General features: G+C 43.7%; 1 protein-coding gene across 7 annotated transcripts in view; it reads left to right on the top strand.

The window, feature by feature from the left end:
• The first annotated feature begins 217 nt into the window (after positions 1–217).
• Positions 218–22,147, top strand: part of LOC132396945 (GRB10-interacting GYF protein 2-like) — a 152,456-nt gene continuing 130,526 nt past the window's right edge. For all 7 annotated transcript variants that reach the window (XM_059975085.1, XM_059975087.1, XM_059975089.1 and 4 more), the window contains exons 1-3: positions 218–346; positions 4,471–4,543; positions 4,873–5,035. The gene's annotated coding sequence lies outside the window, so the exon portion shown is untranslated. The remainder of the gene's footprint in view (positions 347–4,470; positions 4,544–4,872; positions 5,036–22,147) is intronic.

Here is a 22,147-nt window from a genome sequence, read left to right as displayed (position 1 = left end):
TGCATTCCACCAGCATTTTGTGTGTGTTAAGTGTACAAGGAGACTTCAGGGCGGCGCGAAGCCGGTGAGGGCTCAAAGCCTTTGGGTGGTGGGGTGGTGGGGTGGCGGGGGCGTGGGCGGCAGGCGGGAGACGGCCCTTGCCCCCCACTCCGCTCGTTCCCGCGCGGCACGTGGCTCGGGACGGCCGACATCCGGGTCCCGGAGGCGGCTGCGCGTGGGGGTCACGTGAACGGGAGCGCAGCGGCCATCTTAGAATCGGAGAATCCGCAGAGAAGCGGCGGCGGCGATAGTGTGTGAGAGAAAGCGAGAAGGAGAGACGGAGGCGGACCACTCTGCTTTGTACCAGGTAATCAGTGCTCGCGTAGGTATCATCTTGGGCTCGGTGCGGAAGGGAAGAGCTGGAACCTCCATCTTGCTTACCCACTGGCCCGGCTCCGCCCCTTCTTTCTCCCCCCCCCCCTCTCTTAGGCCCCGTCGCATCCCCCCGACTCGAGTGACTGCGGCTCCCACTTTGGTCTTCAGGAGAGCTCGAGGCCTCCTACCTCTGACCGAGTGAAGCTCGTCGGAGCGAGAGAAGCAGCTGCCTGACAAGGTACTGGGCGGAGAAAGGGATGATAATCCCGGCCCTCAAGCCGCCGTTCAAAACTAACCCATTTCACCCCGAATTAATTCGGTTTGAATTTACTCGAACTAAAAATGAACGCGCAATAAATCTGGAGAGCGGTGGATGGAGATTAGACGTGGCAGCTCTGCTTCCAGGGTTGTTTGGCAACGAGGAACCTTCTCGCAATTTGAGATGTCAAATGTCGGGCTTTTTATTAATATTTCATTCATAATTAATAAACAACCCCCCCCCCCCGAAGAACGTCCCCGCTCCCACATCCAAACAGATGGCAGTTTGTGTTACTTGGGAAGTTCTAAATGGACATTTAACTTTTAAAAAATCTTTCTGAGATAATACATTGTATTATTATGCAAAAGGAATGGGTGTTTGCATTAGGCTGCCTGCAGACACTTTCTTCGGTGACCTTTGTCCCTGTATTTGAAGATGTCCCCATCCTTTTTCTGTTTGGGGTAGGTCCAAGTTACGACTTATTAACAACAGCGAGCGATCTTTGTGCGTTTTGATCACACCTCTCTTTGTATGACATTGATTTGTATATCTTTGGGGTGGGGTAGAAGGGGAAAATGTTGGTTTGTGGGAAGGTAAACACTTGTGCGATTTGAATCTTGTGCACTTGGGGAAATGTTTTGACGATCTGATACGGTCTTGTCAGTGGGGCGTGTTGCAGTCTTTGCAACAGACAAGGCCCAAAATAATATTGCATCTGTTTGTTATTGTTTTTGTGGGTCATGATGTGCTTTAAATTTAAAAAAAAATGCTAGCTTAACTGATATATTCTTTAACAGTTAATAGTCCATAGTCTGTTTGAAATTGAGAGTCATGTTTTGCACTTATTTTTGGCATTGCTCCATGTGACAGAGTATGCTTGTATGTTTAAAGCATTTTTCTTTTGTAATGTAATTGCCAAGTAAACTTTTGGAAATGCTATGCTGTTGAGCAAATTTTGTTTTTTTTTAAAAAATGTGGGCGTGCAATGATTTTGTGGTTTCAAAAGTGATATAGCAAAATGGCAATCCAAGCTGAATGGTTATTTGCCTGTTGTGTTAATGACGACCAGTAAGGTTTTTGTGTTTGTATTTGTTGTGCTGTCTTGTAGTTGTGAAATTGCAGTGCTAACCCATTTGAACCAGTGGAATTAGTTGCTTTTCTCATGGACCCGTTGTCCAAAGTGAAATACAAATGAACTGCTGGATATGTTCTGCAGAACTAGTTTTGACAAAGGGTCAATGATGTAAAATACTAACTTTCTTTTCTGCTTTAAAGATGATGTCTGACCAATTGAGATTTTTAAATTTCAGTTTTTAAGGTTTCTGGCAGCTGTAGTTTTTTTTAAAAGTTCAATGATTATCTCAAATGGGAAGTTGGTATATCTCATCACTTATAAGTGGGATGCTTGGTTTTGTGTATACTCTCACACATTACTGCCTGTTAACGCTGCTGGCATGTAGGTCCGTATTCTGCATTGCTGTTTCCGTCACAATTTTGTTTTATCAGTCAAGGTTGTTAGCCCTGAGTTGAACCTGGAGGAGGGACCACTCTTAGCCTGGCCTCTATCCTTTGACTTGTTTGGCATGGGTGACCCTACCAGGAGCCAAAACACAGGGCCCTGACTCCAGCCAACATAGCTCTCTGGGTCATTGGGGCATGCAAGCCTCCAAGTGCTACAAGGTTGTGGTCCTCTTGGAGGAAATTGATTTAGAGGAGCCGTGAATTTACTTGTTGATTTTGATGGAGATATTTAGAAACCCATAATCTCCAACCTGTCAATGACCCCTCAACAAACTTTCTCTTCTGTCCTTTCCTCCCTGTTCCATCCACTCTCAGTTCCCTGGAATTCCCTCCCTCTCCCTCCTTTCCATGCCACCATCTCTTGCCTCCACTCACTTGACAGCATCCCCCCTCTCCTTTCTCCCTCCATATTTCATCCATTTATTTTCTCCCCCTGCCTCTGCTTAGATACCATGGTTTCTGGTTTTCATTAGGTTTTGCATAATCCAATTTATAACAATGTTGCAACATTAAAGATGTATTATAGAACCAGAAGTACAGGTAGGATGATTCAGATACAAAAGGTTGTGTATCCCTATGATCCCATATGACTGAGGCACTAGTTGTCAAAGACTTGAAACAACCCATTCCTTCTTTGTAGGTGTCACTAGACAACGATGGTAATGTTTATTGTGTCTTGCACCTCCAGTTGAATGCACAAGTTGTTGAGGCCTTTCATTGATTCTATTATAGTTATTATTCTGTTATAGATTTACTGAGTATGTCCCCAAGAAAATAAATCTCAGGGTTGTGGATGGTGACATAGATGTACTTTGATAATAAATTCAGTTTCAACTTTTCAACTTTGGCTCTTTGCAGCTTGCCAAGACCTTTTGAGGCATTGGTAACATCAACATCTTTCCAATTTGCTTTGCCTTTAGACACTGACATTTATATAAACCCTTAAAATGGGGAAAATGACAAGTATAGAAGTATTAGGACCAATGATTAAAGTTTTGATATGATGGTAGGGTTTAATCAAGGATGAATTGAAGCAATTTTTCTTGTTCAGTGCCTTGGGGATCAGTGAACCAGAATCAGAGAGAGGCTATCTTGAAGAGTAATATAGTTGAAGAAATTTAACATTGAACATGGAAGAGTACAGCTGAGGAACAGGCCATTCAGCCCACAGTGTTGTGCTGAATCAGAATCAGGTTTATTGTCACTGGCATGTGTTGTGGAACCAGCTATAAAGCAAATCAAAAACACCCAAATGGTAATCTCTCTTATCTACACAATGTCCATACCCTCCATCTTCCTCACATTCAAGTGTCTATCCAAATGTCTCTTAAAAGCATCTAGTGTATTTGCCGCTTCCACCATACCAGGCATCCACAACCCTGAGTTAAAAAAAAACACCCTTCATATCCCCTTTGAACCTACCCCCTCCTCACCTTCAATGCATGCCCCTGGTATTAGACATTTCTACCATGGAGAACAGATGCTTCCCATTCACCCGATTTATGCCTCTTATAATCTTATAAGTCTCTATCAGATCTCCCCTCAGCCTCCACTGTTTAGAAAACCCAGTTTAGATAAAGCTGAGGCAAGAAAGGGTAGGGGGATGGGAGCTGTGAATTTGGGAATGAGGGTGGGAGTTTTAAAATTGTTTTGCTGTTAAACATCTAAATCTAGTTCAGCAAGTAAAGGAATTTAGGTGACCAGGAAATGTGCATGTTAATCTACAGTTGGCATAGTTTTACTGTTGAGAGGGGCCCTAATATCAGTCTGATTAAACTCTCCATGACTGAATAATTGAAACAATGGGGTCCATTCAAATGAAGTCTATTAGTCTTTCTCTCCTACTCTCCCACTCTGTTGCACTTAGTTTTCTTATCTGTGGGACTGTTTGATTACTGGGATAGTATTGCACAAGTGCCTGCAAGCCCTTGTAAGTTTTCTTTGAAGTGTGTGTGGGCTGTATAACAATGGAAAGTCCTACAGTAGTTGGCTTGTCCATTCAAATTAGGATGGTCTTGAGTCTGATTCTTGATCTATACTGCTATTTTGGGTAATCTGGCTGAATTAGTGACACCACTACCACCCAACCCACCCTACCCTTCAAACATCCTAACATCTCCTGAGTGTCTTTGGCAGCCTGCTGTGGTCAAACTGAAATATGGTGCTTAGGTTTGCAAATGAGAATGGCAGACATCTGTGATGTGCAACTAGATCCCGAGTTAATTTCGTGCTTTCAGAAGAACAAAAAAATCCCTCAGCTCAGGATACTGTTGGTTAAATTGCAATTTTTTTGGTTAGTTTGTAGGAAATAACATTTACTTTTGGGTCTCTTACAGATTTCTTTTAGGTGGTGGTGAGACATCAAGTCATCAGAATATACTCTGCATACCTATTCCTGTCTGTAGTACAGTAAGTTAATTTTAAATTTAGTTTTTATTGTACTAGCAAATCTTTAAATTCAGTATTATCAGTGGGAGTAGTGGAATGGGATTTTGTGAAATATTCATGGCTTGTACACTTAATTGAAAGCTTTCAGTTTAAGTTACTGCCTTTCCAAGCTTTGGGTTGTCACAGCAGCAAATACTTTGTAACACCATGATTAGTTGCATGGGAATAATTTTAATTTCTCCTCCCCATTACATGATGTACTTCATGGACCAGTTACGTGCATATATTTTAACCTGTGAAAGAAGAGAGTTCAAGCACATCTCATGAATTGTGTGTATTTCCTTTTAAAGGTTTCATTAACACTTGGAATACTGTCCTAATACAAGCTAAAAGGGCGCGGAGCTGGTATCCATAATCTTCTGATGTACTTGTCTCTATGGCTGCCAGCGCTAGACTTCGTGTCAGATGCTGTCCCCACCAATATCTGAACTAAAATACAAGCTACGAAAACACGTAAGTAGATATGGCTAAATTTCACAGTAAGATCAGTGCAGGCACATGACCAAATCTACAGTTGTTGTAACTTCACTAGTGTTCCATTGTCAAATAAACTCTTGGCTGGTTTCTGATTTTAAGACTCTCCGCCCCCACCACCTCTTTTACATGTGTTAAATTGACTGCTATGGATCAAGAGAACTTCTGTGGCCTGTCTCTTGATGAAATTTCATTCAGCAGCAGAGTTGTGTGGGCAGAGAATAAGCCAGGTTAATCCTTTTGCTGGGGTGGTGATAAGAAAAATTTGCAAAATTGAAAATGATGTGCTGTCATCTATAAATGAAGAAATGAGCAGCCTTCACTTGGCAGAAAAGGAACCTTTTATTTTTTTCCTTTTAATCTTATTTTAAAAAAATCACCCATGCTGAAACCAGACTCTGAAGATGTAAACACAGGTATCCTGCAAGTCCCTTGGATTCACATTTGGCATCAGAGCTACATGAGCAAGCTGTGAGTATGGAGAGTGATTTAGGGTACCTCATCATAGAAATTAAATGACAGTCATGGAGTTGCACAGCATGGATAAAGCCCTTCAGCCCAACTTATTCTCAGCTAGTCTCACTTGCTTGCGTTTCTCATATATCCCTGTAAATTAGAGGTTCACAACCTTTTTTTAATGCCATGGACCAACACCATTAAACAAGGCATCCATGGACTCGGGTTGGCAATTCCTGTCCAGATGTCTTTTAAGTGTTGTAATTATACCCACGTCCACCACTTCTGGCTGCCTGTTCCATTTTATTCACCATCCACTGGAAAAATTTGCCCCGCAGGTTCCCTTTAAAATCTTTCCTGTATCAACTGAAACCAATTCTCTGGAGTTTTTGACTCCTTCACCCTAGGAAAAAGACAAGTAGTCACCCACATGATCTGTGCCCCTCAGTTTTATAGACCTCTATGGTCACTTTCTCAAAGCAGTCCAAGCTTATCTAGTCTCTCCCTATGTCTTAAGCTCTCTAATCTCAGCAGCATCTTTTTGAATCTGGCTTAAATCACATTCTTCCAACAGTACGTGTTATTTATTATAAATTTTACATTTAAAGGTAAAGATTTTTACTCATGTATATGAAGGATGTAAGACAATTCAATTCAGTATGTTGACCCAGAACTGCTCACAGTATTCTAGAAGTGGGCTCAGTGGTGTCTGGTATAGATATAATGTGATGCCCCAGCTCTTTTATCTGATGGACTTTCTGATGAAGCCAAGTGTGCCACATGGCTTTTTCAGCACCATGTCTACCTATGTTGCCACTTACAGCAAACTGTAAACTTATACATGTAGGACTTTCTGTTCTGGAACACTCTCCAGGGCCCTGCCGTTCACTCTGTATGTCCTACCATGGTTTAACTTCCCAATATGTGGCACTTCACATTTGTTTGAGTGAAATTCCATCTGCTTTTCCTTTGCTTTCTTTCCCATTTCGTCTGTATTCTGGCAGCACAATAGTGTAGTGGTTATGGGAAGATTGGGGTGTATTTTCTGCTACTGTCTTTAAAGAGTTTGCATGTTCTCCTCGTGACCACTTCCTTTCCTCTGAGTGCTAGTTTCTTCCCACATTCCAAGAAGGGTTACGGTTAGTAAGTTGTGGGCGTGCAGTTTGGTGCTGGAAGTGTGGTGATATTTAGGGGTATTGGTCATTGATGTACAGGGTGCATTTTACTTTTAATTTTGACATGTAAAGCTACAGAAATCTGTTGTGACCCTGGACAACCTTCTTCACGCTGCACCATCAAGTTTGGTGTCATCCGCAAACTTACTAATCATGCCACTAATGTCCTCATCCAAATAGCTGATATGTATGACAAGCAGCGGGGCAGACAGCACTGATCCCTGCACATGCATCGGTCATAGACCTGCAATCTGAAAAACAGCCCTCCACTGCCACCCTTTGAAGTGCAAGCAAGTCACATTTCCCCCGTCTTGCAATCTCATTGCTGGCTCTCCCTTGCAGCTATGATAGAAGTCACATCCACTCAGAAAGCGGCTGGCCTATATAGGAGTCCCTTGATTGGGTTCAGAAATTGTGTGTCAGTCAACTGGCCACTGCCATTTTGAATTGTGAACCATGAGGATGTGAATTGTTCGCATGTAGAAGCCCTTTAAAGCAGTCAGATCACACCATATTACAAAGTACCTACTCTCCTGTCCCATCCCTGGAATAGTTTGTGAAGTTCCCTCAATGTCTTTATTAGTCACCTTAAAACCAGAGTGCAAGCAACCTTCAGGAATGTATAAGGAGTGGCAAAACAAGTGGGACAATGTAAAGAGCCAGCTCCTTTTCATGTTTATCTCAGTCTGATCCCAGATGTGGCATGGAGAAGTGAAAGTTGCTTAGAATTCTACCACAATTGTTATATATTGCCTTATTTCCTATTTCTTTGAACATGCTCAGTGCACTGTCATTGGGCAAGGACAGGGTGAAGTTTTGACTTTTGAGGTTTCATTAAAGCTTGGTAAGGAATGCCCACTTTTTCTCAGAGTTGTTGATGAGAGATTATTGGCTTGTTAGGGTAAGTATAAAATACCTTTAGAATTGATAGAACTGAGTTGAGTAGATTAGGAATCAGATCAGAAGATCATTCTCTTTTCCATAACTTTTTTGTACAAAATTAATCTTGTTCCTTGATGCTGTACCACAGCTGACCATAGGCTTCTGTAAAATGTCAGATTATTTAAAAAAAACACTCAAAGCTGCTGCATAGTTGCCTTTGTGGTTAAGAAAGCATATGGTGCGTTGGCCTTCATCAATCGTGGGATTGAGTTTAGGAGCCGAGAAGTAATGTTGCAGCTATATAGGACCCTGGTCAGACCCCACTTGGAGTACTGTGCTCAGTTCTGGTCACCTCATTACAGGAAGGATGTGGAAACTATAGAAAAGGTGCATAGGAGATTTACAAGGATGTTGCCTGGATTGGGAGCATGCCTTTATGAGACTAGGTTGAGTGAACTCGGCCTTTTCTCCTTGGAGCGATGGAGGATGAGAGGTGACCTGAGAGAGGAGTATAAGATGATGAGAGGCATTGATCGTGTGGATAGTCAGAGGCTTTTTCCTAGGGCTGAAGTGGCTAGCACGAGAGGGCACAGTTTTAAGGTGCTTGGAAGTAGGTACAGAGGAGATGTTAGGGGTAAGTTTTTTACGCAGAGAGTGGTGAGTGGGTGGATTGGGCTGCCGGCGACGGTGGTGGAGGTGGATACGATAGGGTCTTTTAAGAGACTCCTGGTCAGGTACATGAAGCTCAGAAAAAGAGGGCTTTGGGTAACCCTAAGTAATTTCTAAGGAAGGACGTGTTCGGCGTAGCTTTGTGGGCTGAAGGGCCTATATTGTGCTGTAGGTTTTCTATGTTCTATTTTTCTGTGTTCTATTGTTAGAAGCTGAAAAGCTGCTTCTGCTAAACACTTGATTTTTTATAAACTTGTCTCGTAAACTAGTTACTTTAGTGATTTATTTAAAACTTGTTATTACTCAAATGTTGTGTTTTGGGCATTAAAGTGTTTGGAAAATGTAACTCAGTTGCAAAATGCTTTCAAAGTCAGACTAATTCAAAGTAAGCTTTAAAACATGGTATGTATGCATCAAAATGTTAAGCCAGATGAAGCAGCGTTGGGATGTCACAAATCTGATGATAGTTTGCTCACGCAAATAAAATGCATAGTAAACCCAATCAGTTTCTTCTGCTCCACTTGTGTTTCATCTCGTTGTTTCTTCTCAGCTTATCCCTCTTCCCTTTAGTTTATTGAAGTTCATCTTAAATGCATCCATTCTTCTCGGCTATGTATGGCGCAGAAGCATGCCCGTACTTTTGACATGCACCAAGTAAAGAAACTTCTTAATCTGATTTGAAATTTTCTGGGAGTTCATCAAGATTCAAAAATTTTATTGTCATTCTAACCATACATCAGCTCTGCAGGGCAGAGTGAGACAGTGTTTCCCAGGAGCAGTGCAATCATAACATAACAAATGCACCACTAAATAGTAAAACACAACAGCCACATGTCAGTTAAAAACAAGTTATAAGTGTCCAGTGCAAGTTAAGTGTCCAAAACAGAGTCAGGTCGAGCAGCTATTTAGCAGTCTGACTGTCTGTAGGAGGAAGCTGTTTAGTAGCCTTGTGGTTTTAGTTTTGATGCTCCTGTAACATTTACCTGATGGCAGAACAACGAACAGTTCACGGAGAGGGTGTGAGGGGTCTTTAGTGTTGTTGGCCTTTGATTATTGTCTTCAAGAAAAACTGTTTGAGTGTCAATAGCAAATTCTGCAAGATCACATCTCAGACCCATTACTCAGTTCAATCCAATTGAGTTTGTCATTTCAACCTTGCATGAATACTTATGAATACAGCCTAAAGAAACAGAGTTACCAGACGGTCAAGGTGCAAAACATAGAACAGTAACATGTAGCACAAAGTGCCCAAAAAATAGTAACACAATCACAATAAAAAAAAAGAAAAAAAGTCACAAACCCGCGCCATCAATCCACTGTTGACTACAATAGAGCTAACTCCTCCAGCCTGGATGTGATTCAATTTTTGCAGGATAATGTGACTTTGTGGCGACCCACTTGCTGCGCAGGTGAACCGGCCCACAAATAGCCAGCGCGCCGGGGGAGACTTTGGTAATGCACCTCTGATGTCATTTCCACCCGGAGAGGGCGGGCGCTAGGGATTTAAATGCCAGCGCCGCGAAGTTTGAATAAACTAGTCTCGAAACGACTTACCGACTGTGTGTCGTTATTTCAGCGCTGTGTGTAGCACATCGCTACATTGGTGACCCTGATGGTCCGAACGGGATTTGGACCAAAGATGACCGACTCTTCATCTGTTCACGCAGTTTTGCTAAAACTGCTGACTTTCTGGACGCTGCGACCATGCGTGTGGTTTCGCCAAGCAGAAGCCCAGTTCCAGATTTTGCAGCTATCCTCTGATTCCACGCGTTACTCGTCACTACCACGTGGTGAGCGCCCTTGACCTGGAGATGGCTGCCCAGGTTGCGTATTTCATACAGTTGTCCCCAGAAGAAGGCAAATATGAAGCATTCAATGCGCTGCTCATTGGGACCTTTGGCCTCTCACGGCGTGAGCGGGGTGCCTGCCTGCTTCACCTGGATGGTTTGGGAGACAGACTGCCGTCAGCATTGATGAACGAGATGCTGTCCCTGGCCGACGGACACAAGCCCTGCCTCATGTTCGAGCAAGCGTTCCTAGAGCAACTGCCCGAGGACATACATCTGCTGCTGGCCTACGCAGATTTCAGCGACCCCCGGAAGGTGGCGGCCTGCGCAGTCGTGCTGTGGAAATCTAAGAGGGAGAGCGTGGCATCCATTGGTCAGATTACCAGACCAGGCCCAGCAGGGGGGTGCACACAACGTAGAGGCAGGAGTGAGGAGGCCAGTGAATAGTGGTGTTTCGCCCACCAGCGGTAGGGCACAAAAGCCCACTGTTGTCGCCTGCCCTGCAAGGGCCAGGGCCAGCTGCCGCTAATGACTATGGCAGCTGGCCACCGGGACAGCTTCTTGTACGTCTGGGACAAACAATTGGGATGCTGCTTCTCGGTCAACACTGGAGCAGAGATCAACATCTTGTTCCCGACGGGGTACGACACCAGCAACAGGAATCCAGGACCCACCCTGAGGGCTGCAAACGGCAGCACAATACGGACCTACGGCACCCGTACAGTGCAGCTGCAGTTCAGCGCCAGCTGGTTCACGTGGAACTTCACACTGGCCGCGGTGGCCCAACCGCTCCCGGGGGCGGACTTCTTTCAAGCTCACAACCTGCTAGTCGACTTGCAAGGGAAAAGACTGGTACATGCCGAGACTTTACAGACGTTCTCCCTGGGTGAAGCCAAGTTGCCGGCCCCACACCTGGACTCCATCTGGGTGGATGTCTCCTGAAATCCACTATCATCTCCTTTGTCTTGAGTGTGTTCAGCTCCAGATTGTTCCGACTGCACCAGAGCGCCAGTTGGTCCACCTGCTGTCGATATGCAGACTCATCACTGTTCTGGATGAGTCCGATGACGGTGGTGACGTCTGCAAACTTCAAAAGCTTCACATAGGGGTTGGAGGAGGTGCAGTCATTGGTATAGAGGGAGAACAGCAGTGGAGAGAGGACACACCCCTGGGGGGCGCCGGTGTTGGTGATTCGAGTATCCGAGGTGACCTGTCCCATCCTTACCTGCTGACTTCTGTTGGTCAGGAAGCTGTAAATCCAATCGCAGAGGTCAGGTCAGGAGATCTCCGCCAGCTCTACTCCCGCTTGAGTGATTTTGGCCTCACGATCAACCCGGCCAAATGCCAGTTCAGTCTTGATACCATCGACTTTCTTGGCCACAGGATTACCAAAGATGGGGCAACACCTCTGCCCGCCAAGGTAGACGCGATCCGCCACTTTGCCCGGCCCAACACGGTCAAATGCCTGTAGGAGTTCATTGGTATGGTGAACTTCTACCACAGTTTCCTCCCCTCAGCAGCCCGTATCATGCGCCCTTTGTACACCCAGATCTCGGGTAAAGGCAAGGACATTACTTGGGATGAGGAGGCTGCGGCCGCTTTCGTTAAAGCCAAGGAATCCTTGGCAGATGCCGCGATGCTGGTGGCATCCCAGAATGGACGTTCCGACTGCCCTCACGGTGGACGCATCCGACACAGCAGTCGGTGGGGTGCTGGAGCAGCTCATTGAGGGGCGCTGGCAACCCCCGGCATTCTTAAGCAAGCAACTATGACCATCCGAACTCAGGTACAGTGCTTTCAACCGGAAACTGTTGGCACTGTATCTGGCAATCCGGTATTTCAGGTACTTCTTAGAAGGCAGGCCGTTCACCGCGTTCACGGACCACAAACCGTTCATCTTCGCGTTCACGAAGGTGTCCGATCCCTGGTTGGCTTGCCAGCAGCGACATCTGTCCTACATCTCCGAGTACACGACGGACATCCAGCATGTCTCGGGAAGGACAACGTCGTGGCGGGTGCACTCTCCAGACCAGCTGTCCAGGCCCTGTCCCTGGGTGTGGACTATGCAGCACTGGCGGAGGCGCAGCAGGCAGACGACGAGATGCCCAGCTACAGGACTGCAGTCTTGGGTTTGCAGCTGCAGAACTTTCTCATAGGCCCAGGTGATAGGACCCTCCTGTGCGATGTGGCTACCGGCCAACCTTGCCCCATTGTCCCGGCAGCCTGGAGGCGGTGAGTTTTCGACTCCATACACGGTTTGGCGCACCCATCTATCAGGACAACCGTCCGGCTGGTCTCCAGCAAGTTCACGTGGCATGGACTTCGCAAGCAGGTCAGTGAATGGGCCAGAACGTGCGCGGTGCCAAACAGCCAAGGTGCAGCGGTACACTAAAGCCCAGCCGCAGCAGTTCGAACCCACCCACCGGAGGTTCGACCACATTCATGTGGATATCGTGGGCCCCCTACCAGTGTCCTGAGGAGTGCGGTATCTCCTAACTATGGTAGGCCAGTTCACGAGGTGGCCAGAGGTGGTCCCGCTCACTGACACATCTGCCGATTCCTGCGCCCGAGCACTGATTGCAACCTGAGTAGCACGCTTTGGGGTACCGGCCCACATTACCTCTGACAGAGGCACCCAGTTCACCGCCAGCCTGTGGTCAACTGTGGCCAGCCTGTTGGGAACGCAGCTGCACCACACAACTGCCTACCATCCACAGTCGAACGGACTGGTGGAACGTTTCCACCGTCACTTGAAGTCGGCTCTCATGGCCCACCTGAGAGGACCTAACTGGGTGGACGAGCTTCCCTGGGTCCTGCTTGGAATTCGTACAGTGCCCAAAGACGATCTGCACACCTCGTCGGCCGAGTTGGTTTACGGCACGCCCCTAGCCATCCCGGGAGAGTTCATACCAGCCCCAAGGGGGCAAGAGGAAGAACCCACAGCAGTCCTGGACAGGCTATGTGAAAGGCTCGGCAACCTGGCCCCCGTACCAACTTCACAGCATGGACGGATCCCGACCCATGTACCCAAAGATCTGCAGAACTGTAAGTTTGTGTTTGTATGAAGGGGTGGACCACTACAATGGCTGAACGAGGGGCCATTCAAGGTGATCAACAACAACGGGTCCAAGTACGTTCTGGACATTGGGGGGGAAAGAGGAGGTTTTCACGGTGGACCGACTCAAACCAACCCATGTGGACTTGGCGCAACCGGTCGAGGTTCAGGCACCGCGGCGCAGAGGCAGACCTCCCAAAGAGAGGCTGATCCAGACTGTGGGCATTGGGGATGTATTGACAGTTCTGGGGGGGGTTACGTGGCGGCCCGCTTTCTGCGCAGGCGAACCGGCTCACAAATAGCCAGTGCACGGGGGGAGACTTTGGTAATGCACCTCTGACGTCATTTCTGCCCAGAGAGGGCGGGTGCTAGGGATTTAAATGCCAGCGCCGCGAAGTTTGAATAAACTAGTCTCGAAACGACTTACCGTCTGCGTGTTGTTATTTCAGAGCTGTGTGTAGCACATCGCTACAACTTGACCAAAAAGCTAGAAGATAGCCAGTCTCTGGGGACTTTGCCTTTTTTCATTGTACTTTTGACTTGGGAAATATCTTGGGTTTGATTTTTTTCAAACTGATAGAGAGAAATCTCTGTCTAGTTTTGGTCCCATTTGTCATGTCTGAAATACTCATCTGCACTTTTATGTAGCTTAGTATTGAACAATGGAAACTCAAACCAAATGTATAATTCCCAAACTGCAGTATGAGATATTTGCACTTGTATCTAAGAAAATACAAGGGAGGCAAAAATTGCAGATGTTGGAAATATGAGCTAGTAAATGTGGGAATGTTCACTAGGTCATTTGGTGCTTTTAGCAATAAGCAACAATAATTTGGATTTATTACGTTTTGTCAGTGGCCCAAACTGGAGTAACCGAAAATTTAAAGTAAATTTTATTATCAAAATACATGTATGTCACCGTATACAACCCTGAGATTCCGTTTCCTGCGGGCATACTCAATAAAACTATAGAATAGTAATTTTAAAAGGATCGGTGACATATCAGCCAGTGTGTAGAAGACAGCAAACTCGTGTATACAAATATAAGTAATGAGAGCGAGATAGAGAGCCCGCAAAGTGAGATAATTGCTTTTGGGAACATTTCAGTGGTTGGGCAAGTGGGTGTAGTTATACCCTTTCATTCAAGAGTCTGATGATTGTGGGACAGTAACTGTGCTTGAATCAACTGTTGTGAGTCAGCAGTGAGAAAAGTGCATGGTCTGGGTGGTGGGAATCTCTGATGGATGCTTGTTTATAATGTAAATCAAGGTGATTTACTATTAAGCTGATTTTTGACTCCAGATTAAGAATAACAAAGTGCAGATATAGCAATGACTACTTGACTTGGACAATCGGAGAGTGGTTTTACAGCCAATTTGTCAATTGGCACGTTTGGTTGTGAAAGTGTGATCTCATATTTTAAATGATCAGCTGCAATTGTAGACGCCCATAACTTAGGCACTGGGAATTTTAATAGACCCATGGCTATGAATGTGGTAAACCTGAGTGTGTGAATGGTGATTGTGAGAAATTGCATTTTAAAGTTCAAAATAAATTTATTATCCAAGTGTTCACACCCAACTTTGAGTAGAGTGGACCTGTGTTTGAATCCAGACAGCTTATTGCACACTTTCCATCCATTCTGGGTTGAGTGTCGAGCTAGCAACTTGGCCTCGTAAAAAAAACCAGACAAAATGACAAGGAAACGGCAAAGGTTGTAGCCCTTTGCATCACAAGGCACAAAAAAAGAATGTGTTTGATACCGTATACTACCTTGAGAGGCATTTCCTTCCTTGCAGGCATTTACAGGAAAATAAAGAAATACAACAGAATTTACAAAAATACATAAACAAAGATTAACAAACAAATGTGCAAAAGGGGAAAAAAAGTGCAAATAAATGACAATAATACTGAGAATGAGTTGTAAAAGTGTCCTGGAAGGTGAGTCTGTAAGTTATAGAATCAGTTTAGAGTTGTGGGCAGTGAAGTTATCCATGCTGTTTCAAGAGCCTGCTGATTGTAGGTTCAAAGGGCAGACTGGCCTGCTTTTGAATCTGGTGGTATAGGACCTAAAGTGTGTCCACCTCCTGCCTGATGGTAGCAGTGAGAAGAGAGCATGTCTTGGATGGTGAGAGTCTTTGATGCATGCTTCTTTCCTGTGGCAGTGCTATAAGTGAATGAATTCAATGTGGAGAAGGCTTTGCCTGGGATAGACTAGGTTGTATCCACCACTTTTTGTAGTCTTTTCCATTCCTGGGTATTGATGTTCCATACCAGGCAGTGGTGCAACCAGTAAGGATACTCTGCACTGCATCTATAGAAATTTGTCAAATACTTTGGCTTGCCGAATCTTCATAAACATCTAAGGAAGTAAAGGTGCTGTTGTGCCTTTGTGCTGATATTTGCATGCTGATGCCAAGAAATATAAAGCTGCTGATGCTCTCCATCTCTGATCTTCTATGACTAGCTCATGCGCTTGTAGCTTCTTCCTTCTGTAGTTGTTAATCAATTCTCTGGTTCTGTTGATGTTGAGTTGAGAGTTTTTTGTTATGACACTACTCAAAAAGATTTAAGATCTCTGTCTTTTTATATATATGTGTGTGTGTGTGTATGTAAGTATGTTTAGATAGATCTCTGCCTGTAAAAATGCCTTTTTCTTCCAAATCTTCGAAGTGGCTCTGTTGGGGTTCTGTCTACAAACCACTACAACTGAAGCTTAATTCCTTTCTCTGTGTTAGATTTTCTGCCTTTATACTGCACATCTGACCTTGGAATTTTACCTAGTTCTCTTTGTTCTGATGAATCTTAGTTTATAGAAGGCAAGTAATAGTTTTGTTTGGAAGTTATTATTTTCTTTGCCTCCTAACACAACAATCCATGCTTATGGAGCAAGGACAACCCAGCCCCTTTGGGTGTTGTGCATTCTTCAGCAGATACTCCTGATGAGAATATCAGTCATCTTTAGCATTGGAGTCGGATGTAACTAAAAAGACTTGTCCTGATAGAATGCCTTTCACAACCTCCCTAACCGAGAGCATCAGGAATAGGAACAGACACTGGCAGTCCTTTACTGTGCTTCCTGCACCATTTATTGTGATGACAATATTCTATTTCATCTTTAGCTTTATATAGTTGAAAGCATTAGCTAGAGCATGAGAGAATTTTTCCTCATTCAAGGTAATGAAGAGTAACATAGGTCCTTTGTTAGTTTCTGAAAATAAGAACTGTTGAATGTTTCATCCAAAAAATGTACTGCTGTAAACTGTTGGTTTAGCACAGGGTTTCTTGACCTTTGTTATACCGTGGACCCTTTTGTCAGTCTGGTGAAACCTACAGACCCCTTCTGAGAATAATGTATTTAAATAAATAAAATACACAGGATTATAAAATAAACCAATTATATTGAAATAGTTATCAAAATAGTACTATAGCAGAAATTTGTCTTTAATGTGCTTCTTTATAACAAGACTATCTGTTTAAAATATAGGCACGTTTAAATTTTTTTTAAAGACGTATCAGTGTGAATGCTGTTGTTATTTAGCTCGGATAAGAACATTAACCTAGGGGTGTTCTTTGACAAAGCAACATGCATGTCATGTTGGACCTCCAATGGATTTTGATTACTTTTTTAAAAAAAATCTACAAGTGTCGAAAATCCTGATTCATAAATAGAATTAAAGCTTCCTTAGATGGTTTTACAAGGCAAGTATAGGCTTCTCTCAGGGAGCATCAGAATTCTCAAAGGCTTTTTGAGTTAAATTCCAATTGTAGTAAGGTTTTTTTGACCTAAGATCAATGAGTTGATCTTTGGCTAGAATGATCAACAGCTTTTGAATACAGTTCATATCAGAAAGAAAAGGATTATGAAATCCTTGGTTCAATTTAATGCCATTAAGCTGGAAATAACTTTTGAAAGAATTCTAACGTGTTTCCAGGAGTTTATAGTTGTCTCTCTTCAAAGTAATAAAGAATTACTTTATTGAATAGAGAACTCCATCTTGGTAGAGCACTCCCTCTAGCATTTGAAAATTTGCAAAGATGTCCTTCCTGTAATTTGGCTATTGTGCATGGAGTTGTGTGGTATTACAAAAGGTCATGTGGCTTTATGGAGAGTTAAGAATTCCCATTTGAACGGCCCAATTTTGCAAAACTTTAACAAACAATAAAAATGACTGTCCTCCTACTCGTTGATCAACAAGCAATTATAGATGGGGAATAATGTAGATGTCTGGGTCACAAATGTTAGTTCACACGACTTCACCATTTGGTGGCTGAACGGCTACTAGGCACAAGTCAGCTTGATAGTTGGCCAGCTACATCACACAAACATCTGCAGACAGGGAGACTGTACTTATGTTCGATCTAGCGACAGGTCTAATAACTACCATCATTTTGAAGTAAAGATGAGCATGCAGTAAACAATATTGAGATTTTTGTAACAACTGTAATGTGATATGAAAATATCTGATTTCTACTGGTGGCCAAGTCTCAGGTACTGCTAATAGTATTGTGGTTTGTCGCCTACATTCAGTCATCGACAGAAATGCAAAATTTCAGTTAGAGGTTAGTGAAAGTAGAGATGTAAATTTTTTTCCCCATCCAAGTTCACAGACCCCAGGTTAAGAACCCCTGGTCTAGAGTTTTGTGCTTGTATTTATTGGCTAAAACTCAGACCAGCAGCCTTATAAATTGGGTGGGCAAAAGAATGTCCACCATGAGCGTGTGGTCAACACAAGTATCCTAAAGCACTTCAGATAGTGAAATTCCGAAGGTTTAGTTGTTGATGTTACGTTCAACCCTTGGTACAAATAGTAATTTGGATTATTATCAGCTAATAACCATTAGTCCAAGCTGTAGATAAGATAAGTAAGTTTACCTGTAGGTAGTGATGGACATCAAATTTTTAAAAAAAGAAATTTTGAGTGGTCACTGATAGTATTGGTTTGTGTGGAGTTAGTTCAGCTTACTAGTTTCTGTGAAGAATTTTCACTTGCGTAGTGTAACTGGTGTGCAGTTGTACCTCGTGGTTGAAATAGGACTAAGTGAAATGTGTATCAGCTGGTGACCTTTTATGTTTCCTTTTTACTCGCGCTATTTTTATTCTAGTCTGTTTGTTCTTTGTAGCCTTGCCTGTAGCTGAAGCTAAAACATGATCTAAGGTACTTTCAAACTGGTGTTAGTATATTGCTCTAACCGGTGCTGTAAAACTGACTTGCCTCTGCTGAACGTGGTATGGGAATATGTCCTGCCTTTGTTTTGTTGATGTCTTTAAATGAAACCAAAAGTTTACACAGGCCTCATCTGTTTCTTAAAAAAAAGTCTCCTTCCTCCATTCCTCCTGCTCTGATTAACTATGACTCTTCCCCTCTATTGTGCTCCCCCCCCCCCACATTGTTGTGTAATGATTGTTTGTTTCCACAGTTGTTACTTTTTGATTTGTTCATGGGATAGGGGATGGTTATTAAGGCCACAATTTATTGCTTTTAAATTGCTCTGGCATAGGCTTCGTGAATGGTTGTTGACCTTGAGTGCAAGGATTTTGATCCAGTGGTAGCATTGACAACGTATTTCCAAGTCAGGATGCTGTATGCCTTGCACGTGGTGTTGCATTTTCTAGATGCTACATAACTGTATGTAATCTCATTATGCCAAAGGTGAAAAGATGTGATTGTTGGGTAACAGTGTGGATTGCTTGTTAGGGTTAAATTCAGCTCAACTTGACCTTACTTTGGCAATTTACTGTGAGCCTGTTCTCTGCAGTGCTACAAAGGTTTTGGGGAATCCTGAGGTGAATCACTCATGACAAACCTATTGAATGTTGAAAGGCCTCGACAGAGTGGATGTGGAGAGGATGTTTTCTATGGTGGCAAATTCTTAAGACCAGAAGGCGCAAACTCTGTAGAGGGATGTCCATTTAGAATTGAGATGAAAAATGTCTTTGGCCAGAGAGTAGTGAATCTGTGGTATTCTTTACCACAGGTAGCTATGGAGGCCAAGTCTTAGGGCATATTTAAGGCAGAGGTTGATAGATTCTTGATTGGTCAGGGCATGAAGGGATATAGGAAGAAGGCAGGAGATTGCGGCTGAGGGAGAAAATGAATCAGCCATGATGAAATGGAGGAGACTCCAAGGGCCAAATGGCCTAATTCTGCTCCTATATCTTGTGATCTTATGATAATGATACAAGATCAGCTAATTGGTTTAATCAGGGAGGGAAATGTTAGCAGGACATAAGGAGAACTTGCCTTTTTGACTAGTCTTTATTGTCTTGTATGTGAGCAAACAGTTGGACTCACGGTATGAAGTTTCATCCAAAAGCAGATACGGGTTCAAATTTCATTTCTAAATTCTTGAGTATACAGTATGCCTGAGATGACATCTTGCAGGTGAGAAGCTGTGTAAAGACTGTGCCTTCTTCAGTGGATAGAAACATAGAAAATCTACAGCACATTACAGGTGGCCTACTTTAGTAACTGCCTAGAATTTCCTTTCTGCATAGCCCTCTATTGTTCTAAGCTCCATGTACCTATCTAAGAGTGTCTATCTGTCTCTACCACCTTCACTGGCAGTGCATTACACGCAACCACCACTCTCTTGTGTGGAAAAACGTACTTTTGACACCCACCTTGTACCTACTTCCAAGCTTTTGTGTCATCAGCAAACTAACTTACTCATCCTACTTCCTCATCCAGGTCATTTATTAAAATTCCAGAGGAAGGGTCCCAGAACAGATCCTTGCGGAACACCACTGGTCACCGTCCTCCATGCAGAATATGAACCATCCACAACCACCCTTTGCCTTCTGTGGTAAAGCCAACTCTGGATCCACAAAGCAATGTCTCATAGGATCCCATACCTCATTACTTTCTGAATAAGCCTCACATGGGGAGCCTTATCAAATGTGTTATTGAACTCCATATGCACTGCATCCACAGCTCTACCTTCAATGTGTGTGTGTCTTTGGTGACATATCAAATTTCTCCAAACTCTTAATGAATTGTAAGTGCTTCATGTCACCTTTGTAACTGCATTGAAAAGTTGGGTCCAGGATGATCCTCAGATGTTGACACCCAGAAACTTGAAATTACTCACCCTTTCCACTTCTGATCCCTCTGTGAGGACTGTTGTGTGTTCCCTCATCTTACCCTTTCTGAAGTCCACAGTAAATACTTTGAACTTGCTGATACTGATGAAAGGTTGTTGCTGTGACACCTGTCAACCAGCTGAACAAATCACTCCCATATGCCCTCTCTTCACCATCTGAAATTCTACCAGTGATAGTTGTCTTATCAGCAAATTTATACATGGCATTTGAGCTGTGCCTAGCCACCTGCTGAAAATGCTGAAATCCTGCTGGAAAAAAATACTTCCCCTGTGATTTTGCAGCAGAATCATCAAGTTCTTTCTCCCGTTGTTACAAGAAGAAAAAATATCCATGAATTGCAGCCATCTATTATGTGTAGAATTTGTTGATCTGCAAGAGGTCTTTCATGTGAAAGGCAGGAATGGTATCCACGAGATCTGGTTGAATATTGCTCTCCAGAAAAAGATATTTTCCTTACTCTAGAAGTTCCATGTGAAATGAAGGCAGAGTGAGGATTAAATAATTATATTGTCTTGCGATTATAAGACATAGGTGTTGGCGCGTGGCCAAGTGGTTAAGACGTTCGTCTAGTGATCTGAAGGTTGCTAGTTTGAGCCTTGGCTGAGCTTGCATGTGTGTCCTTGAGCAAGGCACTTAACCACACATTGCTCTGCGACAACACCGATACCAAGCTGTATGGGTCCTAATGCCCTTCCCTTGGACAACGTCAGTGGTGTGGAGAGGGGAGACTTGCAGCATGGGCAACTGCTGGTCTTCCATACAACCTTGCCCAGGGTTGTGCAAATCCTTGGACTATCGAGACTAATGGAGGCCTATACTACACATAAGATATAGGGGCAGAATCTGGCCATTCAGATAATTGGGTCTGCTCCACAATTCCATCATGGCTGATTTATTATCCCTCTTAATCTGTAACCTTTGATGCCCTTACTAATCAAGAACCTATCAATCTATGTTAAATATACTAAGTGATTTGGCTGACTGTGACAACAAATTCCACAGATTAACCAACCTCTGGCGAAAGAAATTCCTCCTCATCTCTTCTAAAGTGCTGTCCTCCTATTTTGAGGCTGTGCCCTGTGGCCCTAGACTCTCACTATTGGAAATGTCTTCTCCAGATCTACTCTGTCCAGGCCTTACAATGTTTAGTAGGTTTAATTGAGATTTCCTCCTCCTCCACCCCCCCCCCCCCCCCAATTCTTCTGAACTCCAGTGAGTACAAGCCTAGAGCCATTAAATTCTCCTCCTGTTAACCCAAGAACTTCCTCTGGACATGCCAGTGCATCCTTAAATATAGAGATTCAAGATTGTTTAATGTCATTTCCAGTACACAAGTGTAAAAAGGAGCAAAATAATGTTTCTCTGGATCTGATGTGGCCCAAAAAAACACAATAAGATAAATATAATAAAAAGCACAAATATAAATAAATAGCTTATACTGATTGTATGTCCATAAAATGATGCTAGGCACAGGGGTATCTACACGTAAGATGACTCTGACAGGAAATGATAAAGTAGTGGTGGTGTGGATATGGAGAGGTAGGATAGTGGGTGGAGCTATAGATCAGCCTTCTGGAGAAACTGACAGTCTGAGTTTGGTGGTCCTGATGTGGATACTATGTAGCCTCCTCCCTGATGGGAGTGGGGCAAATGGTCTGTGTGTAGGCTGGATGGGATCCTTCATGACGTTACTAGCCCTTTTCTGGCACAGTAATGTGCAGTTTCTGTACCAAGCAATGATCAGCATGTTATGCTACTGTGCATCTGTAGAAGGACGTGTGAATAGTCCAGCTCTTTTCAGCCTCAAAGTAGAGGTGATCTTTCCCGGTTGTGTAGAATGTGTTTAGGGGTGTGCACTCCCAGGAGTTTGAAACTGCTCAGTTTCCACTATAGTGCTGTAAATGTAAAGAGGAGTGTGAGTTCTGAAGTCAATAATCATATCCTTTGTCTTATTGACATTGA

The sequence above is a fragment of the Hypanus sabinus genome, chromosome 7 (assembly GCF_030144855.1).
Source record: "Hypanus sabinus isolate sHypSab1 chromosome 7, sHypSab1.hap1, whole genome shotgun sequence".
NCBI lineage: Eukaryota > Metazoa > Chordata > Chondrichthyes > Myliobatiformes > Dasyatidae > Hypanus > Hypanus sabinus.
Note: the sequence above shows the minus strand (reverse complement) of the source record. Positions and strands in the feature narration are given on the sequence as shown.